We start from the raw sequence: 23,892 nt of genomic DNA, 5'->3' as shown, positions 1-23,892 counted from the left end.
TGTGTGAACAGGATTTAGCATGGCTGTATTTCGAAGGCTGTATCAGAAATGTATGAGATGAAATATAAAAGCACACATAAATTAACAAGTTGTCATTGTTAAAATACACTTAATCTGTTCAAACTATATATGACTTAATTTAGCAAGTAGTGAAGTATAGAAAAGCAAAAACAGTCAAAAACATTAAATAATGGAAATTACCATTAAAACTATTTATTTTTTACACCACAACACATCTTTCCATTTGTTAATCTGTATAAACAGACTTACGGGCTGGCCTCACGGTGTTTAGTGAACAGCTTAATAATTTGCGGTTGCATTTTAATGCCCAGGGTAATCTAAGGAGGGATGCAGAAAGGTTGGCTACATTCATCACAAACAGCAGTGTAACATAAGTGAAAAATGACAGGATTCTCAATGACCTTCCAACCAATCAAGCCTGGTAACTGCATTCATTCATTACCTGGGCCAGAGACGGAAGGATACAGAGATGACCCTTCAGCAAACCAAAATGTTTGGAGATGGGAACAAAGAAGGAAATGCTGATAGGGCTGTTTGAAGACTTCTGACACAGAGAAGAGTTCAGTGTTATTCTTATCACAAAACAAACTATGCTTCTATAATATGTCACAGTGAGTGTGGAGGTTAGATGGCTGTCTGGGTGGGTGGGGATAGAGCCATAGAATATCCTATAAAATTATATGTTTTCTAATTTCCTATTCTGTGGGTATAGCAATGAGTGAGGAGAGATCAGTGTGGACTAGTTTCTCTTATCATGAACCACATCATCTATAATATCTCAACTGGTTCATTAAATTGAAGAGCGTCATTATACAAAATGTCAGTCTGAATGAATAAATATATTTTTCATAATTTCGTATTTTAAAAAGTTTTTTTTTTACGACAGAAATCCTGTTTTGTTTTACCTCACTCTTCTGTGATCGACAGTACCAGTCAAAAGTTTGGACACACCTACTCATTCAAGGGTTTTTCTTTATTTTTACTATTGTCCACATTGTAGAATAAGAGTGAAGACATCACAAATATAAAATAACACATCTGGAATCATGTAGTAACCAAAAAAGTGTTAAACAAATCAAAATATATTTTAGTTAATAGATTCTTCAAAGCGGCTACCCTTGGACTTGATGACAGCTTCATGAGGAATGCTTTTCCAACAGTCTTGAAGGAGTTCCCACATATGTTGAGCACTTGTTGGCTAATTTTCCTTCACTCTACGGTCCAACTCATCCCAAACCATCTCAATTGGGTTGAGGTGGGTGATTGTGGAGGCCAGATCATCTGATGCAGCATTCCATCACTCTCCTTCTTGGTCAAATAGTCCTTACAAAGCCTGGAGGTGTGTTTTGGGTCATTGTCCTGTTGAAAAACAAATGATAGTCCCACTAAGTTCAAACCACATGGGATGCCGTATCGCTGTAGAATACTGTGGTAGCCATGCTGGTGAAGTGTGCCTTGAATTCTAAATAAATCGCTGACAGTGTCACCAGAAAAGCACACCCTCACACCTCCTCCTCCATGCTTCACGGTGGGAACCACACATCCGGAGATCATCCATACACTGCGTCTCACAAAGACACAGCGGTTGGAACCAAAAATCTCAAATTTGGCGAAAGGACAGATTTCCACCAGTCTAATGTCCATTGCTCGTGTTTCTTGGCCCAAGCAAGTCTCTTCTTATTATTTGTGTCCTTTAATAGTGGTTTCTTTGCAGCAATTCAACCATGAAGACCTGATTCACACAGTCTCCTCTGAACAGTTGATGTTGAGATGCGTCTGTTACTTCAACTGTTACTTGAAGCAACTCTAATGAACTTATCCTCTGCATCATAGGTAACTCTGGGTCTTCCTTTCCTGTGGCAGTCCTCATGAGAGCCGGTTTCATCATAGCGCTTGATGATTTTTGCGACTGCACTTGAAGAAACTTTCGAAGTTCATGACATTTTTTCGAATTGACTGACCTTCATGTCTTAAAGTAATGATTAACTGTTGTTTCTCTTTGCTTATTTGATCTGTTCTTGCCATAATATGGACTTGGTCTTTTACCAAATAGTGTGATCTTCTGTATACCACCCCTACCTTGTCACAACACAACTGATTGGCTCAAACGCATTAAGAAGAAAATAAATTACACAAATTAACTTTTTACTAGGTACACCTGTTAATTGAAATGCATTCCAGGTGACTACCTCGTGAAGCTGGTTGAGAGAATGGCAAAAGTGTGCAAAGCTGTCATCAAAGCAAAGGGTGGCTAGTTTGAAGAATCTCAAATATAAAATATATTTTGATTTGTTTAGCACTTTTTTGGTTACTACATGATGCCAGATGTGTTATTTCATAGTTGTGATGTCGTCACTATTATTCTACAATTTAGAAAATAGTAAAAATAAAGAAAAAACTTGAATGAGCATTTTGTCTAAACTTTTGACTGGTATATAAAGTGTAATATTGGGATGCAAACTCAAAATGTAATACATTTAATCTCTATATCTGACATGGTGCAGGTATCTTCTTTATTTACGTGCATAACAATGTGTGTGAGGTGTATACTTTTGTTTCAAAGTAGATTTGTTTAAGGCTACCAAGAAACACTCTTTGTGACCCTGATTTACATTTCTATATATTTCATATTCCAGAGGATCTCACATATGTTACTTGCTGGGGATGATGTTATTACAGGTCAGTTTACTAGGCCAGTAATAAGATCACCTGTGGTATACAAATATTTTTCTACTCTGCATATGTTTTTGGGTTTGCAGAGTGAATGAGTTTCTCCACATCACATCTCCTCACAGCCAGGCCCGGAGAGAGAGAACACATCACATCTCCTCACAGCCAGGCCCGGAGAGAGAGAAAATATCACATCTCCTCACAGCCAGGCCCGGAGAGAGAGAACACATCACATCTCCTCACAGCCAGGCCCGGAGAGAGAGAACACATCACATCTCCTCACAGCCAGGCCCGGAGAGAGAGAACACATCACATATCCTCACTGCCAGGCCCAGAGAGAGAGAGAGAACACATCACATCTCCTCACAGCCAGGCCCGGAGAGAGAGAACACATCACATCTCCTCACAGCCAGGCCCGGAGAGAGAGAACACATCACATCTCCTCACAGCCAGGCCCGGAGAGAGAGAACACATCACATCTACTCACAGCCAGGCCCGGAGAGTGAGAACACATCACATCTCCTCACAGCCAGGCCCGGAGAGAGAGAACACATCACATATCCTCACTGCCAGGCCCAGAGAGAGAGAACACATCACATCTCCTCACAGCCAGGCCCGGAGAGAGAGAACACATCACATCTCCTCACTGCCAGGCCCAGAGAGAGAGAACACATCACATCTCCTCACTGCCAGGCCCGGAGAGAGAGAACACATCACATCTCCTCACAGCCAGGCCCGGGGAGAAAGAACACATCACATCTCCTCACAGCCAGGCCCAGAGAGAGAGAACACATCACATCTCCTCACTGCCAGGCCTAGAGAGAGAGAGAACACATCACATCTCCTCACAGCCAGGCCCAGAGAGAGAGAACACATCACATCTCCTCACTGCAAGGCCTGGACTGAGGGAACACATCAGACCCACTCTTTTCTCTGCTACACGTTAGAGCTTGACATCTTGGCAGGCCGTAAATGGCTTTTCCACGGACGGGTGGATAGGATAGTGTGTGTGTGCATGTAAGTGTATTTGTGTGTTTGGCCTACAGGTATGTCCACGGCCATTCCCTCCCCCTCTTTGTATTTCGTCTTTCTGTCCTGTTGGCCTCAGCCGCCATTATTCCAGGTTCCACAGAAAAGTTACAGTTGTCTGGAAACCTATCAGGTGGGCTGGACAGCAGATTGAGTTGATGTTTTGTGCAGTTTAAAGACTGCGGTAGTGATGGAGTCAAAGAGAATAAGGCTCTCTGGATGATGAGATCTGATGCTCTCTCAGGTAGTGATGGAGTCAAAGTGAATAAGGCTCTCTGGATGATGAGATCTGATGCTCTCTCAGGTAGTGATGGAGTCAAAGTGAATAAGGCTCTCTGGATGATGAGATCTGATGCTCTCTCAGGTAGTGATGGAGTCAAAGTGAATAAGGCTCTCTGGGTGATGAGATCTGATGCTCTCTCAGGTAGTGATGGAGTCAAAGTGAATAAGGCTCTCTGGGTGATGAGATCTGATGCTCTCTCAGGTAGTGATGGAGTCAAAGTGAATAAGGCTCTCTGGAGCTCTCTGGGTGATGAGATCTGGGTGATGCTGATCTCTCAGGTAGTGATGGAGTCAAAGAGAATAAGGCTCTCTGGGTGATGAGATCTGATGCTCTCTCAAGTAGTGATGGAGCTCTCTGGGTGATGAGATCTGATGCTCTCTCAAGTAGTGATGGAGCTCTCTGGGTGATGAGATCTGATGCTCTCTCAGGTAGTGATGGAGCTCTCTGGGTGATGAGATCTGATGCTCTCTCAGGTAGTGATGGAGTCAAAGTGAATAAGGCTCTCTGGATGATGAGATCTGATGCTCTCTCAGGTAGTGATGGAGTCAAAGTGAATAAGGCTCTCTGGGTGATGAGATCTGATGCTCTCTCAAGTAGTGATGGAGCTCTCTGGGTGATGAGATCTGATGCTCTCTCAAGTAGTGATGGAGCTCTCTGGGTGATGAGATCTGATGCTCTCTCAGGTAGTGATGGAGCTCTCTGGGTGATGAGATCTGATGCTCTCTCAGGTAGTGATGGAGTCAAAGTGAATTAGGCTCTCTGGGTGATGAAATCTGATGCCCTCTCAGGCCCCCGGGGCAGTGGACTGAATGTGGATTAAAATACAGAGAAGAAAGCATATGCCTGGACACACCCGCACGCACGCACGCACACACACACACACACACACACACACACACACACACACACACACACACACACACACACACACACACACACACACACACACACACACACACACACACACACACACACACACACACACACACACACACACACACACACACACACACACACACACACACACACACACACCCTATCCTACCACCAGTTATCCCCATTCGGCCCCTGCCCAATAGAAACACCCTGGGTCTCAGCCAGTGGTCTAATAACCAGAGGTCTAATAACCCAAATCCTCTCCATCAGCCCTGTCTGAATCACTAGGAACATATTGAGCTACGAGAGAAAACATGAACTTCATATATCCTTCATATATATATATACATTCATATATCATGAACTTCATATATCCTTCATATATATATATATACATTCATATATCATGAACTTCATATATCCTTCATATATATATATATACATTCATATATCATGAACTTCATATATCCTTCATATATATATATATACATTCATATATCATGAACTTCATATATCCGCCTATTCAATCCCACTGACAAGTTACAAAACTTCTAAATCCTTCTGGAACCAGTTAAGTGAAAGCAAGTTGTAAAGCCATTTGTCATGAGATGGGGACATGGAGGTACAAATGGAGTTTATTACCTATTTTCCATACCAAATGGTCCCTACCTGGACCAAATGTGCCTGGTGGAAACGTCTCCATTTGGAATGTCTTCACATCTGTAACTGTCTTTTAAATCCATCTAGATTTTCTATTACTCTGCTCAGAGAACCAAAACATTATCATCATAGCTCCTCGCTAGTGTGCACACACTCACCGGCCAGTTTATTAGGTACACCACTCCGTTCATGAAAATGAATCGCTCCTACAAACAGTGGGCATGGCTTGCTATATAAAGCAGGCAGACAGGCATCTAGGCATTCAGTTACTGGTCGACTGAACATTAGAATAGGCAAAACAAGTGACCTCAACGACTTTGAGCGTGGTATGATTGTCGGTGCCAGTCACGCCGGATCCAGTATCTTAGAAACGGGCCGCCCTCTTAGGCTTTCACACATGACAGTGTCTAGGGTTTCTCAAGAATGTTGCGACAAACATCCAGTCAGCGGAAGTCCCGTGGGCGAAAACAGCTTGTTGATGAGTGAGGTTGAAGGAGAATGGCAAGAAACATGCAAGCTAACAGGCAGGCCAGAAACTGACAAATAACAGAGCAGTACAACACTGGTGTGCAGAACGGCATCTCGGAACAACTCATCGATCCTTGTTATGGAAGGTCTATTGCAGGGCTATTGCAGCAGACGACCACACTGGGTTCCAATTCTATCTGCTACACACGATAACCAACACTGGACAACTGAGAAGTGGAAAAACATCACCTGGTCCGCCAAATCACAGTTCTGTTGCGTCATAGTGATGGCAGAGTCTGGATTTGGTGTAGGCAGCATGATTCCATGGACTGGTGTCAAGGGACAGGCTGATGGCGGCAACTTTATGTTGCCATCGCGTCAGCATGGACCAACATCCATGTGGAACATTTCCTACTTTTAGAATCCACGGCCGAAGAATTCAGGTTGTGGCAAAGGAGGGTCCGACCCGGTACTAGATGGGTGTACCTAATAAAGTGTCCGGTGAGTGAATATACATATCAAAGGTGCTCATAATGTCAACACATCGGCTTATGGAGTCCTTGGCGGTCTTTGGAGGAAACTTGACAAACTGTATGGAAACAAACAAATGCCTAGAAAGAAGCCTTCACTGTTTTGAAGTGTGTTTTTACTTGACTTACATGTAGGTAGTGTTTGGGGATCAATGGTGGGCTGTTGAAGTCCACTGTATCGATAACTCATTGACTCATACTGACACAACACAATTCTCAGACAGAAACACTGGATCAATAACTCGATATCCCTTGCATCAGGCCCGCGGCGTAATGCGGTGCCATGCCCCCTGAGTGAGTGGCGTAAAAGGAGGGAGCAGGCTGGCAGTAAAGGACAGGAGGACAGAGAGAAAAGAGGGGCCTGCTGATGGCCCGTCACACCCTTCAATACCTCATCCCCCTGTCACACCATCCTGCTCTGAGGGGACAGGCAGGTAGGGTTGAGGAGGAGGAGGGTGGGAGGAAGGTGTCAACAATGACCATGTATGACCCAGGAGCTGGGGCTGGCACCGTCAGCAACTATCTATGATCTAACCCTCCCCCCATTGTCAGAATTGTGCCGACTCCACGGTAACACTGGCTGATCCTTGGCGACCCCACCGCAAACCCCCGTGGGTAATGCCACGCGCCCCTCCAGGCCTGCGGTATTGACCCGAGCTGTCACCCTTGACCCCCCTCAGCACCGGATGATCTATGGAAGAGCCACAGGTTCAAATGATTTTCCTCCCCCCCGCCGCCCTGTTTTCACAGTGAGCTGATTGCTAATGACAACATTAGAAAGGGCATAATGGAGATTTGCAAACCTAAATATCTACAGAAGTTCCAATGCGGTTGAGGGTTCTTGGATCTTTAAGCTGGGCTCAGGATCAGTAATGTGTTGGTGTGGGTAAAGATTGTACTTAAACCAACACAATTCAGAAACCTAAAATGTTCCATCATGGGCCTTGAGACTTGCAACAGTTTTTACTAGGAAACATAATAATTGAATTATTAAAGAAGGAGCAAACCTTCTTTAAAAAAAATCTGTAATGATTGAGAGTAATTGAGATAAATAAAGGATTTTGTACCAACAAAAATTATCCTTGTTACGTTCTCTTTGATAAGGAAAAATGGAGTCTGGTGTGAAGAGCTATAGGAGGACAGGCTCATTGTAATGGCTTGAATGGAATTAATGGAATGATATCAAGCATATGGAAACCACATGTTGGACTCTGTTCCATTTATTCCATTCCAGCCATTACAATGAGCCTACAGGAAAGTCTTTGTCCTCAGGCCTGGAGGGAAGCCGCTACCCAAGAGTGGTAAAGCGGCCTATACTGGTTCTAACAGCAGACCAAAAAGCTTGCTGCCAGCTCTTAGCAAACTGTTGGAAATAAAATGTGTTTGACCAAATACAATGCTATTTCTCTGTAAACAAAGTAAGGACAGACTTTCAGCATGTTTGTAGAGAAATGCACTTAACATGTACTGCACTGACACAAATGACTGATGATTGGTTGAAAGAAATTGATAATAAGAAGATTTTGAGAGCTGTACTGTAAGATTTCAGTGCAGCCTTTGATATTATTGACCATAAAAAACGTATGTGCTATGACTTTTCAACCTCTGCCATATCGTGGATTCAGAGCTATATATCTAATAGAACTCAAAGGGTTTTCTTTAATGGAAGCTTCTCTAATGTAAAATGGTGTACCGCAGGGCAGCTCTCTAAGCCCTCTACTCTTTTCTATTTTTACCAATGACCTGCCACTGCCATTAAACAGAGTGCATGCGTGTCCATGTATTCTGATGATTCAACCATATATGCATCAGCATCCATAGCTAATGAAGTCACTGAAACCCTTAACAAAGACTAGCAGTCTGTTTTGGAATGGATCGCCAGTAATAAACTGATCCTGAACATCTCTAAAACTAAGAGCATTCTATTTGGTACAAATAATTTGTTAAGTGCTAGGCCTCAGCTGAATAATGAATGGGGTGGCTGTTGAACAAGTTGAGGAGACTAAATTAGTTGGCGTTACCTTAGATTGTAAACTGTCATGGTCAAAATATATAGATTCAATGGTCGTAAAGATGGGGAGAGGTCTTGCCGTAATAAAGAAATGCTCTGATTTTTTGACACCACACTCCTAAAAGCAAGTTCTGCAGGCTCTAGTTTAGTCTTATCTTGATTATTGTCTATTCATGTGGTCCAGTGCTCCAAGGAAAGACCTATTTAAGCTGCAGCTGGTCCAGAATAGAGCAGCAAGTTTTTCTCTTAATTGTAATCAGAGGGCTGATATAAATACTATGCATGTCAGTCTCTCTCATTACTTATTTTTAGAATAAACATGAATGTGTTGAAAATCCCAAATTGTTTGCATAGTCAATTTACACACAGTTCTGACACACACACGTATCCCACCAGACATGCCACCAGGGGTCTTTTCACAGTCCCCAAATCCAGAACAAATTCAAGAAAACGTACAGTTTTAAATGGAGCCCTTTTTGCATGGAACTTCCTTCCATCTCATATTGCTCAAATAAACAGTAAACCTGGTTTCAAAAACAGATGAAGCAACACCTCACGGCACATCGCCTCTCCCCTATTTGACCTAGATAGTTTGTGTCTATGTATTGATATGTAGGCTATGTGTGCTGTTTTTAAAGAATGTATGTAGTTCTGTCTTTGAGCTGCTCTTGTCTATTGGTGTACTGTATTATGTAATTCTGTATTATGTTTCATGTTTTGTGTTAGACCCCAGGAACAGTAGCTGGTGCTTTGGCAACAGCTAATGAGAATCCTAATAAAATACCAAAATACCAAATACCGTCCTCCTATAGCTTCTCCCACCAGCCTCCTCTGATGAGGAACCATGTACAGTTCATATGTACATGGTAGTTCACCTAGTGTTCAATACAAAACCTTTGCTCTGGCTTCCCCTCATACCAGCAAGATTCATGTCCACGTTAGTATCTTGTGTTAAAGCGCCTATCCACTAACGTCCTGCCAAACATCCCAAGTATCCCCTGAACAGCCTTCTGATGCTAATCCATTACAGCCCTGATAATACCTTTATGCTGCGATAGATATATGAATTTATATGGCATGGAAATAACATAACAGCAAATTGCCAAAACAACTTTATAAATCAGTCCTCCCAGGCTCTCGATGCAGCGGCTCCAAGGTGCCTGGTGATGCTGATGAGAGGCTGAGGGAAGGGGGCATCCATCGCCACGACGACGACATCCATACGTCGTCAGGGAAATGGGCTCAGCTCAGGGCCAGCGGGTGCGGTGGGTGCAGCGGGCCCTGCAAGCAGCGTGCGTGTCCCCCCACTTCTCTTTCTCCCACATCTAAATGGAATTACTGGGTGGGTTCAAACCCATCCCAACATCCCACCATTTCCCATCCCCTGTCCTCCACAGTCCGCCTCGTTCTCAATTTAGAAAACCGAAAATCTACCATTAATCAAAAGTTACAAACAGACTTTGCCGTGTCATAACTCTTGGGATGGCTTTTCCCTTGATTGATTCCTATACACACATACTGTTGGATTACCATAATGTGTTCTTCTGGCAAATATTCCAGCAGAGGCGAAGGAGCGTGGATAGGGAGGGAGGGAGGGAGGGGGGCGGTCGGGGGGAGACGGAGGAATGGTGCGGAGCAGAATGCGAGCAGGGAGGGAAGTAAATAACAAATGGTCTTGGCTCCACCTCATCGGGAGTGATTTCAATCCAATGTTCCATCATAGCAACTGGAGAAGAGAGTGTTTGGGGTTTGGGCTATCAATTACAGATATGTAGGCAGGCAGACACTATCATTTGGCTGATTGTCACCAGTCCACAGCAGTGACACCAGGAAGTGATCCATCAGTCTATTTCCTGTGACAGGAGAAGGATGACAAGGTGTCGTCGAGGCCCCCCATCCCCATACCAAGCTCTTTAACATGCTTGGGGACACACATTCTAATGCAGACATTTAACCTTTCTTCTTTCATTTCTCTTTCTGCTCTTTGAGTCTGGGTAGATTGATGTATTTTGACTGGGAAAAAAACTGAATTTTCTGCTGTTTATTAAACTCACTTTGGGTGCATACAGAGTTTGTCTGCTCAGTATTTACTTCCTGTTTTCCCTGTTGGTTAGGCAAAGGAACATCTTTCAAATATGCTTGGTGCTATTAAATTAGTGTCACAAAGTATTGTCTAAGTAGATACCTGAAACAATAGTATCTGAGATAACACTCAAAACTAATCTCAAACTACGACCAAGGACACCACCTGTAACACTCCAACACAGACCCAACACAAACACAATGTAATCATTCCATACAAAATTATTATTACACAACGTAAATGCTCATAAGTTGAGGAACAGAGGATCTCTTTATAGTAGCTACACTTGTTTAAAGGTCAAGTCTCAGAAAGAAACCCATCCATTTTCTCAGTAACTTGGATAATATTAAAGGAAAATATGCAGTCAATATTTCATCCAAACGTTTTACTGCAGATATACAGGTAACTGCCAAAATAAAGCAAACACCAACATAAGGTGTCTTTATATGGCGTTGAGCGACCACGAGCCAGAACAGCTTCAATGTGCCTTGGGATAGATTCTACAAGTATCTGGAACTCTATCGGAGGAATACAACACCATTCTTCTATGAGAAATGACATCATTTGGTGTTTTGTTGTGGTGGTGGAAAACGCTGTCTTAGACGCCACTCCAGAATCTCACATAAGTGTTCAATTGTGTTGAGATCTGGTGGCTGAGACTGAGACACACACACACACACACACACACACACACACACACACACACACACACACACACACACACACACACACACACACACACACACACACACACACACACACACACACACACACACACACACACACACACACACACACACACACACACACACACACACACACACACACACACACAGTTACACCTACACAAACACACACACAGTTACACCTACACAAACACAGTATCCAAGAATTGGATGGACTTCGCTAAAGACCTGTAGATGTCTACATTACTCTACATTTGTTTACAAGGCCCTACTTTACAAAGCACCTGTTTTTATGGGTGATTTGTAATGTTTCATTTGTGCTTCCCGTGACTGTTTTTTTGTATTTTTATATATATTTTGTGTGTTGTTTATTTATGATGTATTACACAGGGTGGATTTGAAAAAGAGACAGTTGAAGTTGGAAGTTTACATACACTGACGTTGGAGTCAGTAAAACTCGTTTTTCAACCACTCCACAAATTTCTTGTTAACAAACTATAGTTTTGGCAAGTCGATTAGGACATATACTTTGTGCATGACACAAGTAATTTTTCCAACAATTGTTTACAGACAGATTATTTCACTTATAATTTACTGTATCACAATTCCAGTGGGTCAGAAGATTACATAAAGGCACATTGACTGTGCCTTTAAACAGCTTGGAAAATTGCAGAAAATTATGTCATGGCTTTAGAAGCTTTTGATAGGCTAATTGACATCATTTGAGTCAATTGGAGGTGTACCTGTAGATGCAAGGTAGATTTCCACTATTGTAAAGTGACTGTTCCACTGGATGTCATAAGGTGAATGCACCAATTTGTAAGTCGCTCTGGATAAGAGCGTCTGCTAAATGACTTAAATGTAAATGTAATGTAAATGTATTTCAAGGTCTACCTTCAAACTCAGTGCTTCTTTGCTTGACATCATGGGAAAATCAAAAGAAATCAGCCAAGACCTCTGAAAAAAATTGTAGCCCTCCACAAGTCTGGTTCATCTTTGGGAGCAATTTCCAAATTCCTGAAGGTACCACGTTCATCTGTACAAACAATAGTACGCAAGTATAAACACCAAGTATAAACAAGTCCTAGATTGACATAACCTGAAAGGCCGCTCAGCAAGGAAGAAGCCACTACTCCAAAACCACCATAAAAAAAGCCAGACTACGGTTTGCAACTGCACATGGGGACAAAGATCGTACTTTTTGGAGAAACATCCTCTGTTCTGATAAAACAAAAATGGAACTGTTTGGCCATAATGACCATCGATATGTTTGAAGGAAAAAGGGGGAGGCTTGCAAACCGAAGAACACCATCCCAACTGTGATGCACGGGGTTGGCAGCATCATGTTGTGATTTGCTGCAGGAGGGACTGGTGCACTTCACAAAATAGATGGCGTTATGATGGACAATTATGTGGCTATATTGATGCAACATCACAAGACATCAGTCAGGAAGTTAAAGCTTGGTCGTAAATGGGTCTTCCAAATGGACAATGATCCCAAGCATTCTTCCAAAGTTGTGGCAAAATGGCTTAAGGACAACAAAGTCAAGGTATTGGAGTGACCATCACAAAGCCCTGACCTCAATCCTATAGAAAATGTGTGGGCAGAACTGAAAAAGTGTGTGTGAGCAAGGAGGCCTACAAACCTGACTCAGTTACACCAGCTCTGTCAGGGGGAATGGGCCAAAATTCACCCAACTTATTGTGGGAAGCTTGTGGAAGGCTACCCAAAATGTTTTACCCAAGTTAAACAATTTAAAGGCAATGCTACCAAATACTAATTGAGTGTATGTAAACTTCTGACCCACTGGGAATGTGATGAAAGAAATCAAATCTGAAATAAATCATTCTCTCTACTATTATTCTGACATTTCACATACTTCAAATAAAGTGGTGATCCTAACTGACCTAAAACAGGGAATTTTTATTAGGATTAAATGTCAGTAATTGTGAAAAACTGAGGTTAAATGTATTTAGCTAAGGTGTTTGTAAACTCCTGACTTCAACTGTGTATGTACAGTGCCTTGCGAAAGTATTCGGCCCCCTTGAACTTTGCAACCTTTTGCCACATTTCAGGCTTCAAACATAAAGATATAAAGCTGTATTTTTTTGTGAAGAATCAACAACAAGTGGGACACAATCATGAAGTGGAACGACATTTATTGGATATTTCAAACTTTTTTAACAAATCAAAAACAGAAAAATTGGGCGTGCAAAATTATTGAGCCCCCTTAAGTTAATACTTTGTAGCGCCACCTTTTGCTGCGATTACAGCTGAAAGTCGCTTGGGGTATGTCTCTATCAGTTTTGCACATCGAGAGACTGAAATTTTTTCCCATACCTCCTTGCAAAACAGCTCGAGCTCAGTGAGGTTGGATGGAGAGATATTACCAAACATCATGGTGATGCCGTGCTACATACACACACAGCAAACATTGACGAAAAGACAAAAAGAGCAACATACAGTGTAGAGAACAAGTTTTCGATTTTGCAGACTTTCCTACTTACAAAGCATGTAGAGGTCTGTCATTTTTATCATAGGTACACCTCAACTGTGAGAGACGGAATCTAAAACAAAAATCCAGAAAATCACATTGTATGATTTTTAAGTAATTAATTTGCATTTTATTGCATGACATAAGTATTTGATACATCAGAAAAGCAGAACTTAATATTTGGTACAGAAACCTTTGTTTGCAATTACAGAGATCATACGTTTCCTGTAGTTTTTGACCAGGTTTGCACACACTGCAGCAGGGATTTTGGCCCACTCCTCCGTACAGACCTTCTCCAGATCCTTCAGGTTTTGGGGCTGTCGCTGGGCAATATGGACTTTCAGCTCCCTCCAAAGATTTTCTATTGGGTTCAGGTCTGGAGACTGGCTAGGCCACTCCAGGACCTTGAGATGCTTCTTACGGAGCCACTCCTTAGTTGCCCTGGCTGTGTGTTTCAGGTCGTTGTCATGCTGGAAGACCCAGCCACGACCTATCTTCAATGCTCTTACTGAGGGAAGGAGGTTGTTGGCCAAGATCCTGTCCCCTTTGCAGAAAAGCATCCCCAAATAATGATGTTTCCACCTCCATGCATCACGGTTGGGATGGTGTTCTTGGGGTTGTACTCATCCTTCTTCTTCCTCCAAACACGGCGAGTGGAGTTTAGACCAAAAAGCTATATTTTTGTCTCATCAGACCACATGACCTTCTCCCATTCCTCCTCTGGATCATCCAGATGGTCATTGGCAAACTTCAGACGGGCCTGGACATGCGCTGGCTTCAGCAGGGGGACCACACATGCGCTGTAGGATTTGAATCCATGACGGGGTAGTGTGTTACTAATGGTTTTTATTTAGATGCACTATTGTAAAGTGACTGTTCCACTGGATGTCATAAGGTGAATGCACCAATTTGTAAGTCGCTCTGGATAAGAGCGTCTGCTAAATGACTTAAATGTAAATGTAATGTCTTAAATGTTTTCTTTGAGACTGTGGTCCCAGCTCTCTTCAGGTCATTGACCAGGTCCTGCCGTGTAGTTCTGGGCTGATCCCTCACCTTCCTCATGATCATTGATGCCCCACGCGGTGAGATCTTGCATGGAGCCCCAGACCGAGGGTGATTGACCATCATCTTGAACTTCTTCCATTTTCTAATAATTGCGCCAACAGTTGTTGCCTTCTCACCAAGCTGCTTGCCTATTGTCCTGTAGCCCATCCCAGCCTTGTGCAGATCTACAATTTTAACCCTGATGTCCTTACACAGCTCTCCGGTCTAGGCCATTGTGGAGAGGTTGGAGTCTGTTTGATTGAGTGTGTGGACAGGTGTCTTTTATACAGGTAACAAGTTCAAACAGGTGCAGTTAATACAGGTAATGTGTGGAGAACAGGAGGGCATCTTAAAGAAAAACTAACAGGTCTTTGAGAGCCGGAATTCTTACTGGTTGGTAGGTGATCAAATACTTATGTCATGCAATAAAATGCAAATTAATTACTTAAAAATCATACAATGTGATTTTCTGGATTTTTGTTTTAGATTCCTTCTCACAGTTGCAGTGTAACTATGATTTAAAAAATTACAGACCTCTACATGCTTTGTAAGTAGGAAAACCTGCAAAATCGGCAGTGTATCAAATACTTGTTCTCCCCACTGTACATGTTCCTCCTTCTACAGTCAGGGCTGGAACTGGGGAAAATTAGTCCCTCTAGGAACTCACCAAAAATCATAGGGATCATAATATCTACATATCAAAATAATTTGGCACCATTGCTACGTGTTCTCCCCCAAATTCATCTACATTATCAATCAAGTCATTCTTCCATGGAGATGCCCTCTGACCCTGGCCTTCCCTTGTTGTACAATAACCGCAGATAACGCAGAGAGAGTCAACCTTAGTCCTCTCATTGCAATCTCCGCCGTGAGCAGTGACTCTATCAATCTGGAGGAGTAGGGGAAGATTAGGCAATCTGGTGCCCAGGGAGACCTCATCAGTCTGGGGCTCGTTTAGTGTCTGACCAACCCGGCCTGGAGCCCGGGTCTGGCTCTGTGGCAAATTGATGCTTAATGCTGCACTGCTTAACATTATCACCCTCATCTGTAAACACAGTCATCCATCACCCGGCCCACACGGCAGCCCCCCTCTTATCCAAACAGATAAAGAAGGTGTGTGTGCTTGTAATTTGCTCATCTCTAGGAGAAGGAATAATAATAATCTCTACTTGATGAACAGTCAGCTCCTTCCCTCTTCTACTACTCTCTCTCTTCCCCCTATCATTCCCTCCTCTACAACTCTCTCTACCACCCTACCCCTATCCTTCCCTCCCTCTACTACTCTCTCTCTCCCACCTACCCCTATCCTTCCCTCCTCTACTACTCTCTCTCTCCCCTACCCCTATCCTTCCCTCCTCTACTACTCTCTCTCTCTCCCCCTATCCATATCCTTCCCTCCTCTACTACTCTCTCTCTTCCCCCTATCCTTCCCTCCTCTACTCTCTCACTCTTCCCCCTATCATTCCCTTCTCTACTACCTACTCTCTCTCCCCCTATCCATATCCTTCCCTCCTCTAATACTCTCTCTCTTCTCCCTATCCTTCCCTCCTCTACTCTCTCTCTCTTCCCCTATCCTTCCCTTCTCTACTACCTACTCTCTCTCCCCCTATCCATATCCTTCCCTCCTCTAATACTCTCTTTCTTCTCCCTATCCTTCCCTCCTCTACTCTCTCTCTTCCCCCTATCCTTCCCTCCTCTACTACTCTCTCCCTCCCCCTATCCATATCCTTCCCTCCTCTAATACTCTCTCTCTTCCCCTATCCTTCCCTCCTCTACTACTCTCTCTCTCTCTTCCCCCTACCCCCTCCATCTATCTACTACTATCTCTCTCTTCCCCTACCCCCCTCCATCTATCTACTACTCTCTCTCTCTCTCTTCCTACCCCCTCCATTTATCTACTACTCTCTCTTCCCCCTACCCCCTCCATCTATCTACTACTATCTCTCTCTTCCCCCTACCCCCTCCATCTATCTACTACTCTCTCTCTCTTCCTACCTACCCCCTCCATTTATCTACTACTCTCTCTTCCCCCTACCCCCTCCATCTATCTACTACTATCTCTCTCTTCCCCCTACCCCCTCCATTTATCTACTACTCTCTCTTCCCCTTACCCCCCTCCATCTATCTACTCTCTCTCTTCCCCCTACCCCCTCCATCTATCTACTACTCTCTCTCTCTTCCTACCTACCCCCTCCATCTATCTACTCTCTCTCTTCCCCCTACCCCCTCCATCTCTCTACTACTCTCTCTCTTCTCCCCCTACCCCCCTTCCATCTATCTACTACTCTCTCTCTCCCCTACCCCTTTCCTTCCCTCCTCTACTACTCTCTTTCTCTTCCCCTACCCCTATCCTTCCCTCCTCTACTACTCTCTCTCTCCCCCTATCCATATCCTTCCCTCCTCTAATACTCTCTCTCTTCCCCCTATCCTTCCCTCCTCTACCAGTCTCTCTCCCTACCCTATCCATATCCTTCCCTCCTCTACTACTCTCTCTCTTCCCCTATCCTTCCCTCCTCTACTACTCTCTCTCTTCCCCCTATCCTTCCCTCCTCTACTCTCTCTCTCTTCCCCTTATCCTTCCCTTCTCTACGACCTACTCTCTCTCCCCCTATCCATATCCTTCCCTCCTCTAATACTCTCTCTCTTCCCCCTATCCTTCCCACCTCTACTACTCTCTCTCTCCCCCCTATCCATATCCTTCTCTCCTCTACTCTCTCTCTCTTCCCCATATCCTTCCCTCCTCTACTCTCTCTCTTCCTCCTATCCTTCCCTCCTTTCCTACTCTCTCTCTTCCCCCTATCCTTCCCTCCTCGACTACTCTCTCTCTTCCCTCTATCCCCCCTTCCATCTATCTACTACTCTCTCTCTTCCTACCTACCCCCTCCATCTATCTACTCTCTCTCTTCCCCCTACCCCCCTACATCTCCCCACTACTCTCTCTCTCCCCTATCCATATCCTTCCCTCCTCTACTACTCTCTCTCTTCCCCTATCCTTCCCTCCTCGACTACTCTCTCTCTTCCCTCTATCCCCCTTCCATTTATCTACTACTCTCTCTTCCCCTTACCCCCCTCCATCTATCTACTCTCTCTCTTCCCCCTACCCCCTCCATCTATCTACTACTCTCTCTCTCTTCCTACCTACCCCCTCCATCTATCTACTCTCTCTATTCCCCCTACCCCCTCCATCTCTCTACTACTCTCTCTCTTCTCCCCCTACCCCCCTCCATCTATCTACTACTCTCTCTCTCTTCCTACCTACCCCCTTCCATCTATCTACTACTCTCTCTCTCCCCCTACCCCTTTCCTTCCCTCCTCTACTACTCTCTTTCTCTTCCCCCTACCCCTATCCTTCCCTCCTCTACTACTCTCTCTCTCCCCCTATCCATATCATTCCCTCCTCTAATACTCTCTCTCTTCCCCCTATCCTTCCCTCCTCTACTAGTCTCTCTCCCTACCCTATCCATATCCTTCCCCCTCTACTACTCTCTCTCTTCCCCTATCCTTCCCTCCTCTACTACTCTCTCTCTTCCCCCTATCCTTCCCTCCTCTACTCTCTCTCTCTTCCCCTTATCCTTCCCTTCTCTACGACCTACTCTCTCTCCCCCTATCCATATCCTTCCCTCCTCTAATACTCTCTCTCTTCCCCCTATCCTTCCCACCTCTACTACTTTCTCTCTCCCCCTATCCATATCCTTCTCTCCTCTACTCTCTCTCTCTTCCCCATATCCTTCCCTCCTCTACTCTCTCTCTTCCTCCTATCCTTCCCTCCTTTCCTACTCTCTCTCTTCCCCTATCGTTCCCTCCTCGACTACTCTCTCTCTTCCTACCTACCCCCTCCATTTATCTACCACTCTCTCTTCCCCCTTACCGCCCCTCCATCTATCTACTCTCTCTCTTCCCCCTACCCCCCTACATCTCCCTACTACTCTCTCTCTCCCCCTATCCATATCCTTCCCTCCTCTACTACTCTCTCTCTTCCCCCTATCCTTCCCTCCTCGACTACTCTCTCTCTTCCCTCTATCCCCCCTTCCATCTATCTACTACTCTCTCTCTTCCTACCTACCCCCTCCATTTATCTACCACTCTCTCTTCCCCTTACCGCCCCTCCATCTATCTACTCTCTCTCTTCCCCCTACCCCCCTACATCTCCCCTACTCTCTCTCTTCCCCTATCCTTCCCTCTTCTACTACTCTCTCTCTTCCCCCTACCCTCCCTCCATCTATCTCTCTCTCTCTCTCTCTCTCTCTCTCTCTCTCTCTCTCTCTCTCTCTCTCTCTTCCCCCTTACCCCCCCTCCTTCTATCTACTCTCTCTCTCTTCCCCCTACCCCCTCCATCTATCTACTCTCTCTCTCTTCCCCCTACCCCCCTCCATCTATCTACTACTCTCTCTCTTCCCCCTACTCCCCTCCATCTATCTACTACTCTATCTCGTCCCCCTACCCCCTCAATCTATTTACTACTCTCTCTCTCTTCCCCCTACCCCCCTCCAACGATCTACTACTCTCTCTCTTCCCACCTACCCCCTCCATCTATCTACTACTCTCTCTCTTCCCCTACCCTCCCTCCCTCCATCTATCTACTACTCTCTCTCTCGTCCCCCTACCACCCTCCATCTATCTATTACTCTCTCTCTCTTCCCCCTTACCCCTCCTCCATCTATCTACTACTCTCTCTCTTCCCCTTACCCCCCTCCATCTATCTACTACTCTCTCTCTTCCCCCTACCCTCCCTCCCTCCATCTATCTACTACTCTCTCTCTTCCCCCTACTCCCCTCCATCTATCTACTACTCTCTCTCTTCCTCCCTCCCCCTATCCTTCCCTTCCTCTACTACTCTCTCTCTTCCCCCACCCCCCCCTCCATCTATCTACTACTCTCTCTACCTCCCTCCCCTATCCTTCCCTTCCCCTACTACTATTTCTCTCTGATTTTCTCTCCCCTCTCTCCCTCTCTCTCTCTCTCTCTCTCTCTAATTCTATTTTCCCTCTCTCACTCCAGTCATAATGTGCTGGTGTATGGTATATTAATGAAGCAGCCTAATTTGACACCTCACCGCGGTTTAATGGATTAAAAGGCTGTGCCACAATCCGTCTGGCCGGCACAAATAAACCAGTCAGTATAAATCTAGTAATTCCTACCTGTGATAAGGATCATGTTACCGCCTCTCGTCTGCCTGATAATAATGTTAACCTGCTGATGCTTCCAAAATTGAAAAAATCTGATGATGATGAGAGGGGGGTGGGGATAAGGGGAGGGAGTATGGGAGGTTGTGGCTGGAGCCTGTAGAGTGTGAATGTGTGTGTATCTATGCCTACATGGTGTGGATATGCACTGCAGATGAGACTTGTTGGCCTGTTGGATGAGCACTGATCTGGCAGAACAATCTAAGCAAATGGTAGTAGGTATGACATACCCTGGTAAACTATTGGTTCTTGATTATCATCATCATCACGTGCCACCTTCTATTTCTGATGAAGAATTGTCGAAAAAGAAGACAAAAAGGCGGCCAGTTCTATGAAAAACTTCTGTGACGTATTTACAAAATTATTTAGAAACATACATACAAAAGTTGTTGTGGATAAGCTAATAGAATGACAATGCAGACGGATTACTAAAGTTAGAGTCAGCCCTCTATTGACGAGCCACAGTAAGGCCCTCAGACAGTCAGCAGATTAGACACCGTGACACAAGAAGCATAACTCCTTTGGTCAGTCCTGATAACAGCAAGGCATTGTGGTCCCAACTGACGTTGTTTCCGGAGATGGTATAGACCATCTTCGGGTGTCAAACATCTCTGGGTGTCAAACTAATTTTGCCCCGAACGGACGCTTTCGGTCTACAACAGCCAAAGTTGGCTAAAGATAGTCTATCCATTAATTGGGGGGTTTTCTATGCTCTCTGACTGTCTAACTATCACTTATTTGATTATTAGCAAGCTGCACATAGTCAAGAAACTGTATGAATGTAGGTCCATTATAATTTCTACACAGTCATTTTGAAGTATATTGGATTAGTTTTCCCTCTTTGTTTTGGACTCAATCCACCTGCAGGCTGGATTGGACATGTGTTTGACACCCTGGTTTAGAAACACAGAGATAGTGGTCTTGGATAGGGATCTTAGATAGGGAAATTCTACAGGTTTATGAATGAATGGAAACCCTTCTTGAGAGAGGATTGTTGGGGATCAGGGAGGGAGGCAGTCTGACCTGATGTAGAATAATCCAGGCTGTAAACACACCCGGCCGTGATTGGGAGTCCCACAGGGCGGATCACAATTGGCCCAGCATCATCCGGGTTTGGCCGGTGTAGGCCGTCATTTAAAACAATAATTTGTTCTTAACTGACTTGCCTCGGTTAAATAAAGGTTAAATTATTTTGTATAAATATGGTCTATGAGTCTCTATAAATAGGTGGGTAAGTTTCCCGAAAGCCCCGTAGCACGCATTATTTTCATAATCAATATTAATCTGATGATATTGGGTATCATAAATTGATAAAATGATGCAGACAAAGTGGATGCTTCCTAGCATATATTTACATAATATACATAATCATATAGGACTGAACACACAGTGTGTACTGTAGGATATGCCTTAGTCTACTCTACTGTACTGTATTGGGTCCTTGAGTGGCGCAGCAGTCTAAGATACTGCATCGCTGTGTTAGAGGCATCACTACAGACCTGGGTTCGATTACGGGCTGTATCACAACCGGCCGTGATTGGGAGACCCATAGGGCGGCTCAAAATTGGCCCAGCGCGTCCGGGTTAGGGGAGGGTTTGGCCGGGGTAGGCCATCATTGTAAATAAGAATTTGTCCTTAACTTACTTGCCTACTTAGATAGAGTTTCATTAAAACATTTTTAAATAAACTGTACCAGTTATCTTTCCAAATAGTGTTGCATAGAGTGTTGCATAACATGCATATAACAAAACAACAAAAAACAAGCAACGCATATACTGTAGCAGTATATTACTGATCCCAAGATCCTACATCTCACTAACAGGAGAAGGAGTAAACATCTCACTAACAGGAGGAGGAGTAAACATCTCACTAACAGGAGAAGGAGTAAACATCTCACTAACAGGAGGAGGAGAAAACATCTCACTAACAGGAGGAGGAGAAAACATCTCACTAACAGGAGGAGGAGTAAACATCTCACTAACAGGAGGAGTAAACATCTCACTAACAGGAGGAGGAGAAAACATCACACTAACAGGAGGAGGAGAAACATCTCACTAACAGGAGGAGTAAACATCTCACTAACAGGAGGAGGAGAAAACATCTCACTAACAGGAGGAGGAGAAAACATCTCACTAACAGGAGGAGGAGAAAACTAAACATCTCACTAACAGGAGGAGGAGAAAACATCTCACTAACAGGAGGAGGAGAAAACATCTCACTAACAGGAGGAGTAAACATCTCACTAACAGGAGGAGGAGAAAACATCTCACTAACAGGAGGAGGAGAAAACATCTCACTAACAGGAGAAGGAGTAAACATCTCACTAACAGGAGGAGTAAACATCTCACTAACAGGAGGAGGAGAAAACATCTCACTAACAGGAAGAGTAAACATCTCACTAACAGGAGGAGGAGAAAACATCACACTAACAGGAGGAGGAGAAACATCTCACTAACAGGAGGAGTAAACATCTCACTAACAGGAGGAGGAGTAAACATCTCACTAACAGGAGAAGGAGTAAACATCTCACTAACAGGAGGAGGAGAAAACATCTCACTAACAGGAGGAGGAGAAAACATCTCACTAACAGGAGGAGGAGAAAACATCTCACTAACAGGAGGAGTAAACATCTCACTAACAGGAGGAGGAGAAAACATCTCACTAACAGGAGGAGGAGAAAACATCTCACTAACAGGAGGAGTAAACATCTCACTAACAGGAGGAGGAGAAAACATCTCACTAACAGGAGGAGGAGAAAACATCTCACTAACAGGAGGAGAAGAAAACATCTCACTAACAGGAGGAGTAAACATCTCACTAACAGGAGAAGGAGTAAGCATCTCACTAACAGGAGGAGGAGAAAACATCTCACTAACAGGAGGAGGAGTAAACATCTCACTAACAGGAGGAGTAAACATCTCACTAACAGGAGGAGGAGAAAACATCACACTAACAGGAGGAGGAGAAACATCTCACTAACAGGAGGAGTAAACATCTCACTAACAGGAGGAGGAGAAAACATCTCACTAACAGGAGGAGGAGAAAACATCTCACTAACAGGAGGAGGAGAAAACATCTCACTAACAGGAGGAGGAGAAAACATCTCACTAACAGGAGGAGGAGAAAACATCTCACTAACAGGAGGAGTAAACATCTCACTAACAGGAGGAGGAGAAAACATCTCACTAACAGGAGGAGGAGAAAACATCTCACTAACAGGAGGAGTAAACATCTCACTAACAGGAGGAGGAGAAAACGTCTCACTAACAGGAGGAGGAGAAAACATCTCACTAACAGGAGGAGAAGAAAACATCTCACTAACAGGAGGAGTAAACATCTCACTAACAGGAGAAAACATCTCACTAACAGGAGTAAGAAAACATCTCACTAACAGGAGGAGTAAACATCTCACTAACGGAAAGGAGTAAACATCTCACTAACAGGAGGAGTAAACATCTCACTAACAGGAGGAGGAGAAAACATCTCACTAACAGGAGGAGGAGAAAACATCTCACTAACAGGAGGAGAAGAAAACATCTCACTAACAGGAGGAGTAAACATCTCACTAACAGGAGAAGGAGTAAGCATCTCACTAACAGGAGGAGTAAACATCTCACTAACGGAAAGGAGTAAACATCTCACTAACAGGGGAAGGAGTAAACATCTCACTAACAGTGGAAGGAGTAAACATCTCACTAACAGGAGGAGTAAACATCTCACTAACAGGAGGAGGAGAAAACATCACACTAACAGGAGGAGGAGAAAACATCTCACTAACAGGAGGAGGAGTAAACATCTCACTAACAGGAGGAGTAAACATCTCACTAACAGGAGGAGGAGAAAACATCACACT

This window comes from Oncorhynchus gorbuscha, linkage group LG15 (genome assembly GCF_021184085.1).
Source record: "Oncorhynchus gorbuscha isolate QuinsamMale2020 ecotype Even-year linkage group LG15, OgorEven_v1.0, whole genome shotgun sequence".
NCBI lineage: Eukaryota > Metazoa > Chordata > Actinopteri > Salmoniformes > Salmonidae > Oncorhynchus > Oncorhynchus gorbuscha.
The sequence above is the reverse complement of the archived record's forward strand: the minus strand, read 5'-3'. Positions refer to the sequence as shown.